The 15849-nt window shown below is 42.2% G+C and overlaps 2 long non-coding RNA genes across 11 annotated transcripts; both read left to right on the top strand.

Annotated features, from left to right (window-relative positions):
* Positions 1–1857: 1857 nt before the first annotated feature.
* LOC127298910 (uncharacterized) lies at positions 1858–15303 on the top strand. 10 transcript variants are annotated; one of them, XR_011744594.1, is made up of 14 exons: positions 1858–2432; positions 3206–3397; positions 3979–4081; positions 4862–4966; positions 5299–5356; positions 5445–5542; positions 6291–6329; positions 6657–7477; positions 7839–7930; positions 8048–8268; positions 8756–8962; positions 12557–12629; positions 13696–13823; positions 14706–15303. It is a non-coding gene; the product is annotated as an uncharacterized lncRNA (long non-coding RNA). The 10 variants fall into 10 exon arrangements; XR_011744590.1 differs by having other exon boundaries at positions 5299–5542; positions 6657–7191; positions 7295–7477; XR_011744595.1 differs by adding an exon at positions 2946–3001 and having other exon boundaries at positions 5299–5542.
* Positions 9890–12063, top strand: LOC127298911 (uncharacterized). The gene is made up of 6 exons (XR_007850203.2): positions 9890–10387; positions 10771–10825; positions 10872–10919; positions 10997–11251; positions 11342–11423; positions 11620–12063. It is a non-coding gene; the product is annotated as an uncharacterized lncRNA (long non-coding RNA).
* Positions 15304–15849: the final 546 nt, after the last annotated feature.

Here is a 15849-nt window from a genome sequence, read left to right as displayed (position 1 = left end):
GGTTACATTGTAGTTTAAGTTGTTGGCGCTAATGGTGGAGCTAAGCAATCGCATGAGGAAGCATCGAAAACCCTACAAATCTCGCATGGGGTACTTACATTATAAGGGTGGTGGAAATAGGAAAATCCAAATAGTACACAACTCTAAAGTGGCATTGGCTTTGCAAATAAAGTTACGAGGGAGGAAGATCCTCAACTTATAGGGCAAAACTTCCACTTTGAAGCCACCTGCCAAACTATTGTAATAACTTTGCCTCTTTTGGGGTTAGTCATGTTCGTATGACCGATTGTAACACAAACAAAGATAAAAGACCACATGGAATCACCGCTTTTGATGGAAAAGCCATGGGGTTGGACTTAGTGGAGCCCATAGAAAGGGTTTCACCTGGAATCACACAAGGAAGGGGCAAAAAAACTATCCTAGTAATATATTGGTATATGGGGGTGGTGTATGTAATAAAAAGGCAAATACACAACGCTGAATTAGTGATGTTGCTTCACTGTCCCTGAAAACCATGTGCTACCGAGATGGACTCACATATGGAGTATTGTGGTCGAGTCACTACTAGGAACAGCCCTAGCAGTGGTGCATCACTTTTTGCCCATCAATGGCACACATGTGGTTCGCCAGTACTCACACGCCATTGCTAACAACTAGTAGTGGCGCACAAAGCACCATGTTGTGCGCCACTACTAGTTTCTAGGTCCACCACTGGTATTTATTCGAGGTGCGCCACTAGTAGAAAATTAGGTGCGCCACTTCTATTTTTGAAATCTAGATCTGGATCTCTGGCACCAATTTTTTTGCTCGTTATTCTTCTCCAAAATATTAGTTCTCTAACCCTAGCCAGCGGCCGAAGAGGGGAGATGAGTGTCGATGGCCGGTGAGGAGGGAGGGGTAGGCGGCCGAAGTAGAAGAGGAGGGAGGTGGATGGAGGGGTCGGTAGCTGAAGTAGGAGAAGAGGAAGGAGGGAGGAGGAGAAGAGGAGGCCGGAGGAAGGGAGGAGAAGGAGGTCGGACGTAGGAGAGGAGGGGATCTTGGGCGGAGAGGGGTGGAGGAAGGAGGAGAGGATGGATATGATGGATGAGGAATGGAGAAGAGGAAGGAGGGAGGAGGGAGGAGGAGAAGAGGAGGCCGGACGAGGAGAGAAGGAGGAGGTCGGGCGCCGGAGAGGGGTGGAGGAAGGAGGAGAGGATGGAGGGTAGGAGGAAAGGATGGATAGGATGGATGAGGAAAGGAGAAGAGGAAGGAGGAGGATAAGAGGAATATGTGGAAGAGGGAGGTGGGATAAGGGTAGTGGGGGTAGAAATATTGGAGCTAGTTGTTTTCCTAGTAATAGGTACGTGGTGTGCAAAGTCTGAGATAGTACGTTATCACCCGAATATTTTGTATTACGAAAGATCAATGTACTTTTCCATCTCATCATACGGAAAAAGAGAACGAAAGAGAAAAAAACACATGAAATAAATAAATACATCGACTAGCTAGCTTTGTGCATCTATAACATGGCAAAGGCGAGCTATTAGCTATGATTACATTTGCCTATATTATACGGCATAAAGGACCTTATAGTAACATCATTAAATAGGAGAAAAAATAAACATCATTAAATAGGATTATCATCTAAGCGCTCGATTCTCCAACAGAGGGCGCTAATTGAGGCGCTAAAACAGATTCTTTTCTAGCGCATGGAAAGGAACTACGCGGGAAAAAAGAGAGGTGGAGCGCCTAATTCCGCTAGTCGACTGGGATTTGCCCATAACTACCGGGATTATATTCCCTAGATTAGATTAATTAGCGCAACTTTTAAAAGGAAGGTTCAATAACGCAAGCTTAATTAGTGGGAGGACCCAAAATCAGTCTTGAGGCAAAACAAAACAAAACAAAAAGAAGCACCATCGATCCGCATTCTACCCAACAATTCCGGGCGCAGCCCTCACCCGCCGCCTCCATCCGCAACCCCCCGAAGCCCTGGCGGCTCGTCTGCCGGCTCACCGTCCAACTCCGGTGGAACGGCCCCATCTAGACCTTGCCGGATGATGCACCGCCTGCAGCCGTCTTTTTCTCGCCCGTGACATCAAGCGCAGCTCCTCCCCGTTCCATGGGCACCGGCAGCCTCCAATCCATGGACCGTCGACCCCATCTCGAGTTCTCCGCGGCCAGTCCCTCCTCCTCCCTCATCCTAATGCGTCTTCATCTTCGATTGCCGCGCTGCTCACACCCGGGTCACCCCCTTGTGCTTCGATTCAGAGCACCCACCAAGATGACGGTCATGGAGAAGATGGGGAAACGGCATGGGTATGAGGAGCCGCTGATCTCGTCGTCGAGCCCCACGAGCGGAGCTGCAAGTGGACGACGCACCACAGGGAGGAGGGGGACCACGAGCAGGCCGTCCAGCCTGATCTGGAGCTCGACGTCCAGCCGCACGAAAGGTAGTCCCCTCCCCCGATCTGCTGTGCTATAGCCTGCTAGTTTCTTACCATTGGTGATCCATTTGTTAATCTAATGTTCTATAAAGTTACAATGCATTTGAGACATGAAAGGTTTACGTAGGTAGTCCCAATCAGTTCAGGTTATGTCCGGATGTATCTTGAACTCTTCGTGTTCCTTAGCACCAGGACTGCACCTTGAAAAGCAAGTTGCAACACGTCACATTCAAAGACAAAAGTTGCTTTCAGCTAGTATTGAGTGTTTGTAAGGATCTTTGTTTCCAAAACGCAATGGATGTTTGATTAGCAAGGTACTAGAACTTGATTACTATTTACTAGTACTCGTATTGTTTTTGTTTGTGAGCATACAAGTTTGTTTCTCTGCTGGTCATGGTTGACTCGTGGTTCTGCTGCCGGTCTTTAGATATGTAGCTGCTGCAAGCCTGTAATTATTTTTTTCTTTAGCTTTTTTGGTCTGTGAACTACTAAATTATCTGAATTTTCTTGATTCTACAGTTATCTATTATGAACTCGTGAATGCTGCAGATGATGATTTTTCTTACCATGGATAGGTATATGCCAAAAAAAAGCTCCAACAAATATTCCGTTCTGTTTCAATAAGTACAGTCGTGCTAGAAAATCATAGTTGTAAGAGAATTGAGTGTGCTCTTTTTGTCATTAGCTAGTTTTTGTCATTAGCTACCTACTATTTCTCTTTTTTTGCCCACCATGGTGAACTGAGTGTGCTCTTAATGTGGCGACTTTCACTTTGGCAGACCGAGGACAGCCGTATCCTGCACCTCCTCCCTAGCGTCCTTGCACGGCTCTTGCTCCGAGTGGATGGAGCTGGTTGTGGACGCGAACAACAACACTGAGGGGGACGACCTGGACTTGCTCAACGAGGAGCTCACCCCGTTCCATCTTGAGCTCAAGGGAGACTTTGTGACGACGACGACACACATAAAGAGGTCTCTTTTCCCCATGTTCTGCTATGTGTTACTCCCTAGTTTCCCATGACCATTGGGTTTGCAAATTTGCTACTGTACAAAAACATTGTGGCTAGCGGCAATAGCCAAGTTGTGGAATTCCTTGTGTTTATATGCAATATATGCAAGATCTTTGTTCATTACGATGAAGAGCAATATGTTTGGTGGCCTTGTCGTCAGTGTAGTTTCAATTGGAATACAATACAATGTAAGCTAACACACGTTTTCAACCATATGAGAATTTATGTCAATTTTTTCTTTAGGATCTTGTCCATTTGGTCTCCGCTTGCTGAAGTGGAGTGGTTTCCTACATACGGTACCTGTGTTTATTTGGTAGTTGCTAAGAAAATGGAAGTTCATTTTGTGTGAATGTATTTACTTCACCTTTCCTTTCTGGGTTTTTTTTCATTTCCTTGAGGCTAAGGACATCCAATTTTTTTTTTGTTTAATTATTGCTTAGCTTATCTCGATGTATACTGTAATCTCTTTGTTTTAGTGGTCATAACTAAAGTCATTTAATTTTTGGGATACTGTTTTGATTTGTTACTCTCATGGTATTACAGAGGATCCATCTCATAGAAATAATCACCAGCAAGGTGAAACTGCTCAAATCCAACGGCCCCAATCTAGCACCTTTTTTGCTCTTTCGCTGCCTTAGCCATCAAGGTAAACTCCATCATATTCAGATGATTTCTCTTGTATAGGTATGATTAATAATAGTAGGAAAGAATTTTTTGCATTACTTGTATGTGGTTAATACCAATAATAGGAGGTAACAATAGATTTTGTGAATTATCAGCCCTTAAGCCCTTATCAAGTGCATATAGTCTCATAAAACATGGGAATAGTCACATGAGCATTATGAGTGCGCAATCTCCCGTGGCGTCTCTCCATCGCCAACATACCAACAAGATGGCTACATGGGCATTGGGAGTGCGCAAGGGCTCCTGGCCTCTGGCGTCTCATTCAATCATGATCTTTTTTCAGATATACTTCATTCTGAGTTTGTTTTGGTGGATTTCTGGTATCCAAAAAATTTCTATAAAGTATGAATTATGCAAATTATTTCAATCATATAGTTGCTTTCAATATTGTAAATTTGAAGCCATTGCTGAAACTACACTTCCTAATTATGCCAATCGCTACAAAACTTGCGAATAATAAAATATTTCATGCAGTACAATCTTGTTACCTATGGTCGTGTTCTGATACAAGCTAGTTATCACTTTGAGTACTTCTGTTTTCTATAAGACTTACGATTTGAATCCTACAAATTAGAATGACTTCTATCGTTTTACCTGATCCCTGCTGGACACCGATGTAGGAGTTCGGTGCGACACACAACCATTTGTCACAACTCCAAGGATATGAAGATATATATAGTGTAGACGTAGTAGGAGGTGATGGTGATGCTGCTAGAACTTATGTGATGTTGTATGCGTGCAGCAAATACTGTTGGTAATATCGGATTCAAGCACCTGCTTCTGCTCTATCACCACCATCGTGCCTAAAGGAGAACTTGTGCCTTGATGGATATCCCAGTAAGACATGGTAATCGACCTATCCAGCCAAGAGATCCCTAGACCAGTATTAGGAATCTACTTTGCTAGGGATGAAATGAATGAGAAGGTTTGGTTGGCACTAGTTGCAGTTCCAAGAGACTCCTGGTCACTGTCGTTAGCATTCTATTTTCGAGCCTGCTACTGCATAACATGTAATGTGTTATGTTCAAATTTCTTACTACAGAACATGTAAACATAATAGTAAGCTACTATGCACCATCAACCATTAATTTTGGATTAATTGGTGTATGTGTGTGTGTTTCTGTTCAGAGAAGTGTTTCTTATGATGTTGTACTATTCTAATTTGTTTTGCACTTGTAGGCGGATGGATGATCAGAGCCTCGGGGATGGGTTCACTAACCCTGGTGAAGCCATTTAAGTCATCTTTCTGTCCCGATTCTCATTTTCATATGGATAAAAAAATGTGCTCCTGCATATGGATAACGACTCTTGTTTATTTCGTTCAGCCAAGGTAATCAAGGATCGTGAAACTTGAAGGTTTGGTTCCATAACGTACAGTTCGGCGGAGGAGGCTGGAGATGCCATTCCCGGAATGGATGGGAAGGTGTGTCACGTATTATTCGTCAAACCATTTCCACTTGGCATGCAATATGCTGAGGGACACGCTTTGATTTTTTGCTCATCCAATTCTTCTCATGGCTTAGTAGTCAGAAATGCTCCAAATGTGTATTTGGCGTAATAGCTTGGAAGGGACACTAATTGGTAATTGCTAAGACGGTCCTGTGATTTAATTATTAGATTATCTTTAAAATTTGAAGATATGTTAAAAGAGAGTGGATTTGGTGATCAGGGGGATACGTGAGCACCTGGTTATCACCGTTGGATTTGGTCCACCACCGTTGGATTCTGCTACTCACTAACGGCCACTCACTAACGGCCACTACCTTGCCGGCCTCCACCTCGCGCATCTGAGGTCGCGCAAGTATCTCCTCGGCCAAGCGCGTCGCCGTGCACCTTCCCCGCGTCTCTCCGCCCTTCCACTCGACGCGCTGGACCGCATCGATGCGTGTACAGTGCTAACGTCGTTAGACACGTGTCGAGCAGAGAAGCGGTACTCACGTATCCCCCTGATCACCAGGCTTCATCCGATGTTAACAAATATCATTTTATATGGTACACTAATATGTTGTGCTATTGTATATTGGTATGTGTGGAGTTCCTTTACCATGGTATTGCAGCACAGTTTTCTTTGGTCTACCAGCGTTTACCAAATTCCTTTTTACATATTTTTTTTATGTATAACCTCAACACTTCCAATACCGATGTGTTACTTTTTTTTTATCTTTGTTTAGGGGCTGAGTATAACATGAAGCTGCCGTCTTCAAGTGATGGTATCCTTCTAATTGGAAATAATGAAGCATGGAAAGGAACACCACTTTGTTTCTTAGTCCTAGGAATCAACCCATAGATCTACATCTACCACAATGCAAAAATATTTGCGTTGCCCATGTTGCTTGCATGATTTACAAGAGTGTTTACTCTTATTTCACTTTCAGCCATGACATGTTAGCATATGAAGTTATGAACACTCATAATCATCACTTGCTTGTTGAGCATGATATTTGTTTGTGTTGACGCGTGTCCTAGCCTGTGTTGAACATGATTTCTGTCATTCTTGTGTCGTGGCGGTTACCGCTTATTAATTTGTTGTCGTGCAGGTCATTTCTCCAGCCAGTGGGAGGTTTGAGTGGTGATTTGCAGTGCCGTGCCTCGTCCTCGACGCGGTGGTTGCTTCATGGCTTCCAGTCTGGAGGCATGCTGAAGATGAGCATGGAGCTACGAGGCATGTGCGGCTGCTTGATCTGGTGGCTATTGGGATGTGAGTTCATGGCGTGGTTTGTCCCTGCCAGGTTGGGCCCACATCTAGGGATGGCAGCGGTGCCTTACTGATGAGTTGTGGGTTGCAAACACACCGCAAGCAAAGATCTGGGTGCAACCCGGATCCATCCGGTGGGTTCAGTCCTGATGGTGAGCGTGTCGACAACAGAGTTGAAGTGCGTGATGAAGTCGACATGAAGTAGGCGGGAGGACCTTCGCCAGAGACGTCCGTTGTGGTTGCACGGCAGGGTAGCAACCCGAAGGATGTGGTCGGTGGATCTACATCAGAAAAATCTAGCAAGTTCCTTATGTACGGAGTTACTCCCTATCCTAAGTCCCACCGAGGCAAACTCGAGCTTTATCATCATCTTTGAGGTGATTTTGGGTTTCACAATTTCGATATTTGATAGTGGAAGCTTGCAAGTGTTGCAGTTTTGGAATATGGTTCTCTAAAGTGAGCGAGGCCTTGCTGTTGTAGATGTAGCACTGTAGGAGGAACACATTGGCTCCGGATTTATTGTTGTGCTTCATCTTTCTTCTCAAGACAATGGAGTTTCTTGAAAAAGAGCTTGTTTGCAAATGGTGATCATTCTCCTGCTCTTGAGATTTACTTTGGGAAAAGTTGTTGGAGAACGAGCACAAAATTCTGGCTTTTGTGATGGTAAATATTTTCCGGAATTTTTTTTTTTTTTTTTTTTTGCGATGAATAATTTTTTTGTTGATAGTGCTAGCATACTATGAGTATATTTTCCTCTGTATGTTACTCAAGTTCTCCTTTTTCGGAGAAGTGGATCATATTATTTTAGTAGTTGATAGGAATGCAGACTTGGTTTGTCTCTTGCTTTGTTTGTTTGGTTCCTTGCCAATAGCAGTAGTGTGCCAACAAATTTCTTTATATATGCTGGTTATGTGCCAGTCACTTGATCCTCTCATGCGAATAGAAAACAAACATATTGGAATTTTCTGTTTCAGGTAATTTGTATACTAGGGTCATCTGTGTCTCTTACTCCTTTCTTGGTCAGGTGGAGAGGGGAGCGGATCCATCGGCCTCATGGGCCTCGTCTTCATTCTGCGCATGCTCTGCCTTGGTGGCGTCCCCTTGAAGGTGTATGAGGTACTCAGGGCCCTCGCCATTTGCTTATTTGGGTCCTAAAATGGAGATTTGATTTTATAAAATAAGATTCCATCTTGGTTATTTGTTTTGTAGTGATTCAATTTGTTTCTTCTAAAGCATTCCAGGATTGTTGTTGTGAGGTTCCAAGGTGCACAGAGCTGTAGTACCTGGTGTCAACCGTGCCCGCTTTTATCATCTCAATTTTTTCTTCGTAGGAAAGGCAATTTGGCACCTTCCTAAACTCTCATGACATCATATTTGGAAGATTTTCGGTGTGGATCTTTTGCAAGTCAATTCGAGTTCTAGAAATGGATACTACCTTAGAATATGACACAATTGTATGTCATGTGCTTATATTTTATGAATCTCATTAAGAATTATCTTTTAATTAAATTGTACCTTACTTTGATTTATGTTTCATTGTTTGTAAAAATCTGGTTCTTTAATATCATTAAGTATGGTCTCGCATTACACAATCATCCCTCTTGCTTGACAAGAGTTTAGTTGTAGAAATTTTGTATTGATTAAAAATAATGAAGCATATAAAGGAACTAAGGAACAATAATTTGTTTTGCTTGGTCCTAGGAATAAATCCATATATGTACCATGGTACACAAAATACTTGTCTTTGCTTTTGTCATATCAGTTGAGCGGTACTATTATTTCACTAGAACACCTTCCAAGCTATAAACAATTATAATTGTCAATTACTGAACATGCTTTGTGCCAGTGTTGATGCTTTGTCTTGCCTGGTATATCTTGAATGTGTGTTAATAGTTTCTTGTGCCATGGAGTTGAATATGTTTTCTCTTGTTGTTGTGCAAGTGATGGACGAGCCGAGCTTCTTGGACCAGTGGTAGTTGCTAGAGCAGCACACGGAGCAGCAGATTGCCATGGTGTTTGTGAAGGGGGAAGTGGATGCTGCCCTGACGCAGCAGGGGAGAAGTGGAGCTGCTGCCAGCCAGGAGGTAGCCATGGCCGCCGACTACTTCATCCTTCACTTCCGCCTGTGTTGCCATGCAAATGGTGTAGGTGGGTATCTGCATCTCTCCCTTGTCTCCTCTATGTGTTCTGTGGTCATTCTTATATGACCATTGAGACAATAACATGTTGGTTTAGGTTTAGTGATGGTGGTTGTATAGTTTCATGCACTTTGTACTAATAAAGTGTTATTCTAGCTACTTATTTTTATTGATGTTTAGGATTATGGACTGTTTGAATTTATTGCCTCTACTTCCTAAAGATGCAATGAATTCCATGTTTACCACAAGTGCTAGCCTATTTGGTAGTAGCCCAACTTATAAGTTCCTTGTTGTAAGAAAGATTTCATGATATGCTTGTCCTAATAGCATATGAAACTAGTGGCAGTATATCTCTTATGTGATATGCGTGTATAGTCCCTCTTTGATTTCTCATATAAAATTGTAGATTCTAGTGGTGTTAACGGCGAGGTGCCCCTAGAAAGTGTAGAGATTTTCAACTTCAGCTTGGCGGGCAAGCTTATTTCCTTTAGCTGTCTTGTTGTTTAGTTGAACTTCCGGCCTATTCGCTGCTGTTGATGCTCTAAGTATTCCTTGGTTCACTACCAGAAACTGGACATTTCCTCTCGGCTGTTTATTTCCCTGTGTGGCCCGAAGTACCTCCCAGGAATAAAAGTTCTCCTGGCGGGTTTAATTGCGACGTCAGGAAAAAGTAGCATTTCACTGTGAGCTTGGTATGCCCGCCACGGTAATACGTTTCCCTGTGTTCTAATCAACCCACAGGAAAATTATTTGGGATTAGCCCGCCGCGTAATGGTCGCGAAACGCAATTTCGCACCAAAGTTTTTCCCTCGGCGCGCCATACTGGAAGGTTCGTGCAGTATCTACTAAATTCCCTGTCTGTGCTGGCCCACAGGAAAAAGAAAAGCACATAAGGCTCCCAATCCCTAACTGAGAAATTCCCCAATTCCTAGTCTTCCTCCTCCCACCTCCTCGCCATTGCCGGCCGCCGCCCTCCTCTGCAACCTCCTCGTTCCAGCGCCCCTAGCCTCCCATCTTCTCCGACCTCCACCGCCGCATGCAGCCATAAACGTGTGCGGCCGCCGCCCAGCTCCCCCTCCAACATCCAGCACTGCCTTCCGCCACTCCCAAATCTTCAGACATCCACCACCGCCTGCTCCTAGATTCATCCGCGAGCGCATCCCACTCTCATCTACAGGGATGAACACCGCTGTCGCCTCCCTACTCCCTTCTCTTAACCCCACCGCAGTCGCCAGACCCCACCTCCATCCACGAACGCCACCCCACTCCATTCTCCTCCCACCACCACCTCTGTTCACGGCCACAACTCTGCTCGATTTTCCTACCTGAAAGCTGCTGCTCCCTTGAGCAACCTGAAAGCTATTTCTTGCCCCGTCAGTAGATCTTGACAGCTACCACGACTCCTCTTCCTTCTATCAGCGGATTCGTTCTTGTGGTAAGTACCAACCATGGTCATTGGTGAAAATGTTAGCCATACTTGTGAGAAAACGAGGGCCTTTTAAATTTGATTGTATTGATTTTTTAGTTTTCATGATGCAATAAATAGTTGTGTTCTACTTTGCAGCTCAAAGATTTAGGTGCTACTGTAGGTGAGTTATTAGCATGCCATTAGGAAACTGAATAGTGTCATGTCCATTTAATTTGCATAGTTGAAATTAAATCGTTGCTAGAATTGGTACTGCTATTTATGAAAGGACTGCCTGCCCATCTGTGTGAGTTATGTACAGTTGATCTGACTATCTAGTGAAAGATATTGGATATGTCAAATATTGATTTTTTTTCCATGCTTGTTGTGCATCTTTGGAAATCTTTGTGAAGAAAGGAAGGAATTATATTGCGCAATTGCATTCAAGCGCAAGGCACAACCAATAAGGTACCTCTCAAACTTTTGCAGTAGGTGCTTGTACTTGAACATTCAGAGTGGCTGTAGTGGTGCAATCAGCAGCGAGAAAACACAAAAATGTCTTGTATGTGATGCCCGCTTCTCTTATTTTTGTGTTAGCTCGTTGATTATGTGCAAACTAACTAATTGTTGCTGTTATAGGATCCATACTGCAATGGTCTTAAGCAAGCACATCCAAAGGATTAGCAAGACATTGATTTGGGATCCATACTGCAATTGCCGCCTACCGATTGCTACTGGTGCCGTCAAGAAAGCCAACATTATCTATGCTGCAAGGCAACAAATCTGAAGCCCTCAAGTTCTGTTGCTTACCGTAATGTCATCCAAGAGTAACAGTTGCGTCATACAAATGACATTCTAACAAAGAAAACAGAAATGCATGACCAAATGTTCAGGGTAATTATAAGTATGATTGTTACTATCTATCTATAGATGGATAAATATGTTCTACTATATACTCGTGGTAAATATGCTTTCTTCTCGCAGATGCTTGTTGCTGAGATGGGAAGAGACCTGCCAGAATGGTTCCAGCAAGGTCCAGCAAGGTCAAAACCAAGTTCTTAGCCAGGTCAGAATACATACCAACAGATTGTGGAAACACAATATTTGTCATTTAAACACCTACTTGTGCTAGAGAACTTATTGCTTAGGTGGCCTACTAGATGTGTGTACAACCTGATAGCTATTTCAGTTTTGCTCACTAGTGCATGAGCTGTACTTTAAGACCATACTTAATTCATTGCATGATGCACATGAGTTTGTAGAGGAAGACATGCTTGGAGGATACTGCTATGGACGACCTTGTTGGCCATGGCAACAAGGGAGGTAGCAACGATTGTGAGAACATTGGTCGTGATAGCTGCTTCCGGAGGAGGATCTCAGTAGTGTACTTTCACTTCAACTACTTCTTCACATTCTTGTGGTATGTTAGATCTTTTGTGGTGCTACAATTTCTGTGACAAACTTAATTAGGTTAAGTGATGGATGAGAAATGGTGGAAGTTATGTATGTATGTGATGCTCCTGATCGTAACCTGTATGACTTTGAAGTTTATGTATTATGTTGTTACATTAATTGCACTGTCATGTGCAATGTGTTGGATGCAAACTAGAGTGGTGGTGGCAATGTCTATGTGCAACTGTTATTACTTGCTTTTGGCAAGTCTGTGTACATGTAAATCACCAACTTTTAGTGTATTGTTACATTGTTTTTTTAGACTCAGTTCTGGATTTGTGTACTGGAATATGATGTGCATCGTTGGTTTGAATGTGTATTTGCTGAATAGTTATGTGGGGAATACAATTATGCTCATATAAATTTTCCTAGCGGTACTGCCAAATTTTTTGTGAGCACTCTACAGTTTTTTTTCCTGGCGGCTTTTCCCTGTGGGTTAACTGACCTAAAAAGTCCCGTTTCTAAACCTGACGGATCGACATTTTCCTGTGAGCCACCGACGGGAACCACCGCCAGGAAAATGTTCCCTGTCAGCCAACCGTCAGGCAATTTTAATTTCCCTGTCCAAATTGTCCTGGCGGCATTTCCCTGTCGGTCAGCTGACAGGAACAATTCTCCTGACGGTTTTTGATTATTTTCTGTAGGTTTCTAGCCGTGGGGAAACTAGCGGTTTCTGGTAGTGGTTTTCCATCAGCATGCTAGTGAACATGTGATTGTTTTCACTAAGCATATGCGTTCTATTTGCAGGATGGATAAGTTGAGCTGGAGTTAGCCCGTAGCGTATAGCGGTGGCCTTCCTCTACGTGTTATGGTGGTTTAGGCGAGTTTCTCCTTGTCTCTTCTTACGTATTCTGTGACACGATTGAGCCTTGGCTGCACTATGCTCCAGCCATCTAGACGATTACCCCAATTTGAGTTACTGTGACGATGATCATCTAGTGCCTAGTTTCTATGCCATGTCACCGGCAATTTGACATTAGGGACTGGTTATTAGAGTTCCTTGAGAGTATTTCTGGTAGATTTCATTAGGTTATTTACTTATGCTCTTTTTATGAGTCACCTTCTCCCAGGCGCAAAGTAGAGATCATAACATGTGTGGTGCTGCTAGGTAAAACTTGTTTTCTCTAAACTATAACTATCGATCGCCTGTGCCTATGTGTTGATGTGTGCTCAAGAAGTGAATCGAGGTGGGCGAACGATGAGGATGAGCATGCCACAGTATTCTGTGGCGAAGTTCGTTCCTGGAATTTGCAATCGGAGATTACGCTCTTCGATGACTTATATATTGCTTGATACTAGTAAGTTTGTTCCTGAATTTGCAATCGGAGGTTATGCTCTGCGATGACTTATGTATTGCTTGATACTAGTACTGAAAGCGCTTGTGAATTCCGAGTTGTTGCTCTTAAGTATTATGTCATATTTGAATTGAGCTTTGAAAAACGTTTCATGTTTAACTCGCTAGACTAAAGCTTTTCTCTACTTGTCTACTATGACACTTTGACTTGCGAGTGCATTTTCATGCATACATGAACCTGGATATTTCTTCTTCTTTTCTTAAGATGATACCCACCAATAAGTGTCGTTTGTAATTTATTCAGCTAGCTCTTGTATACTTCCAACTCATTCAAACTACTATTGTATTAGTCAAGTATTACTTTTCTTTATGGAAAAGCTTATCCTTGTTTTTTTTTCAAGTTGTGCTTCTAGTTAATGAGGTTGTTGTTGCTATCAAAATTTCAACTCTATTTGTGTTGGCATGTTCTTTCTTGTAAGTTTGAGAAATTCCTTGAAAAATATAAGATCCTATTTGAGTCTAGAGATTGTTTCAGCACTATACTGATTATATTTTTTGTCATCCTCATCATCTTTCACTTTTCATATTTCAGGCGACAATATTGGAGCTCTGGTACATGTGTTGGAGGCTCGTTGGACCGAATAAAATGGGAGTCTCATGAATAGTTTTTGGACCGATAGTATTTTGGTGGCGGTGGTGACGAAGGAACGTACTTCACAGGTACAGGATTGGCTGCCACTGATATCATCAATGATGAGAGCCCGTTTTCACGTGGTAACATATATGGGTGCATCTCTGTTGTCGCGATCTCGTACACTAGCCCGTTTCCATGATGGGGCCTCACCTGCTCCTGTTGACTTGTTGTGCCGCTCTTGATCTTGGACTTGCTGTGTTGCTTTTGTTCTCGGACTTGCTGTGTTGCTTTTGTTCTTGGACTTTCAAGAATCAGGTACATCTCTTAAATATACTTCTTGGTAATAAAGATTCTGGAGTGAAAAATTGAGAATGCAATGCTACTGATGGACACATATCCGCCCCTGATTTTAGAACTTGTACGGTTGGAGAAGGTATAGGAGATGCTAACCCACATGTGAATTATATTAGATCACAATGTATTAGTTCCTATAATTTGAAGTGTTATTAACTTTCAACCTACCATGCCTAGGATTTTGTCCTGGCTCTAGAGAAATTTCCACTTTTGCCCCATTAGATTGATGGCTGGTATAAACATATTTGGAGCTATCTCCTTTTTAGTTCTAGATATGTATCAAGATAGGTACTTATTTGATGATAAAAAAGTACGGATGATGCCAAAATTAAAGAAGAATGAAGTTGTAGGCATCTTTGCTGATGATCATGTATTTGTACTAAATCTGTCGTGTACCCATTTCCATGCGGGCGTTTGCCTTGTGGAGATGAAAGACTTTGTAAAAGGAAATGATTGGTTTGTTTTGGTGTTGTTGATTCATGAAACTGCATCTATGTTGTGATGCTGGGCACAATAGTTTAAAGCATTGTGGTTTCCCCGCATCTCTACATGTCAGTTAAGCTCCTCCGTGTTAGCAATTTTAGAAATAATAGATCAGTCTTGTGTTATTTCAGGTACCCTGTGAGTAGTTTTGTTGTATTCCGGTACCACATGCGATGCTCGCGAGATCCCGGATGACAGCCACCAATTGCAAGGTGTTGGATGATATGGCGGGCGTCGGGCTGCCACGTCTTAAATGCCATGCTGTAGATGTGCCTCAAGGATGGGGGGTGAGCATGCGTCAATGGGAGCTGGGCTCCAAGTCACCCTTGGGACCAAGAATAAGTAGCTAGGATAAAAGATTCAGTTATAGACGTTTATCTAATCGAGACAGGAGAAACTTTCAAATGCACGTTAGTTCTGTTGAAAAATAAGTATATTAGTCATAGCAAGCATTTCATTCTTGTAGAGTAAATAATTGGATTTTGATTGAGTTATTTTTCTAAGGGAAAAAGGAGAAGGCAGATTCAAAATCTTTTTTCTTCGTACTTTCCCAAACACAAAATACCTCCTTGTATTCGCACTCTCGAATGTGAGTGGAATAAATTCGACTTTCATATAATATCTTAATAGAATTCCATGTAATGATCAATGCATTTTTTTGATTCTATATTATCTGCATGTCTAGAATACTAGCAAGAGAATATTCCTCATTTTTTATATAATTGAAATGGGATTGATGAATAACAAATAAACATAATAGTGTTTATTAGTGTCGCATAAAACGAAATGGGGCATGGCCTTACCTGCATTGAACGCATGTTATTTTTTTATGATTTTATTTAAACAGCGCATTACTTGTAGTAGTAATAAAGAATGCTTAATTTTGAAGCTAGCTATGTATTTTTGTGTGTCCATCTACTTTTAGTTTCAATGGATGTTAGTCTGTTCCTAGGTTGGAAAAGTAAAGAATTGTATGATGATCGTCTAGTGTAAACAAATCTGATCTAGCCTGTATTCAGTATTCCAGTGCATAACTACTAGTTGATACTCCAACCAATCTTTAAAAAAGAGTTAATACTCCATCGGTTCCAAATTTAAACTAAAACGACAAGACAAGATTATAGAACTGATGGAGTAGTGAAATGGACATTAGCCTTTCTCAAAAGACAGAAAGAAGTACTGCCTCCGCTCGTAAATAAGTAACTTATCGTTGTTATCTAGATTCAGATGCATGTAGAGAATTTTAGCATGTAGATGCATCCTTATAAGCCAGTC

The sequence above is a fragment of the Lolium perenne genome, chromosome 5 (genome assembly GCF_019359855.2).
Source record: "Lolium perenne isolate Kyuss_39 chromosome 5, Kyuss_2.0, whole genome shotgun sequence".
Lineage (NCBI taxonomy): Eukaryota > Viridiplantae > Streptophyta > Magnoliopsida > Poales > Poaceae > Lolium > Lolium perenne.
The sequence above is the reverse complement of the archived record's forward strand: the minus strand, read 5'-3'. Positions and strand labels throughout refer to the sequence as shown.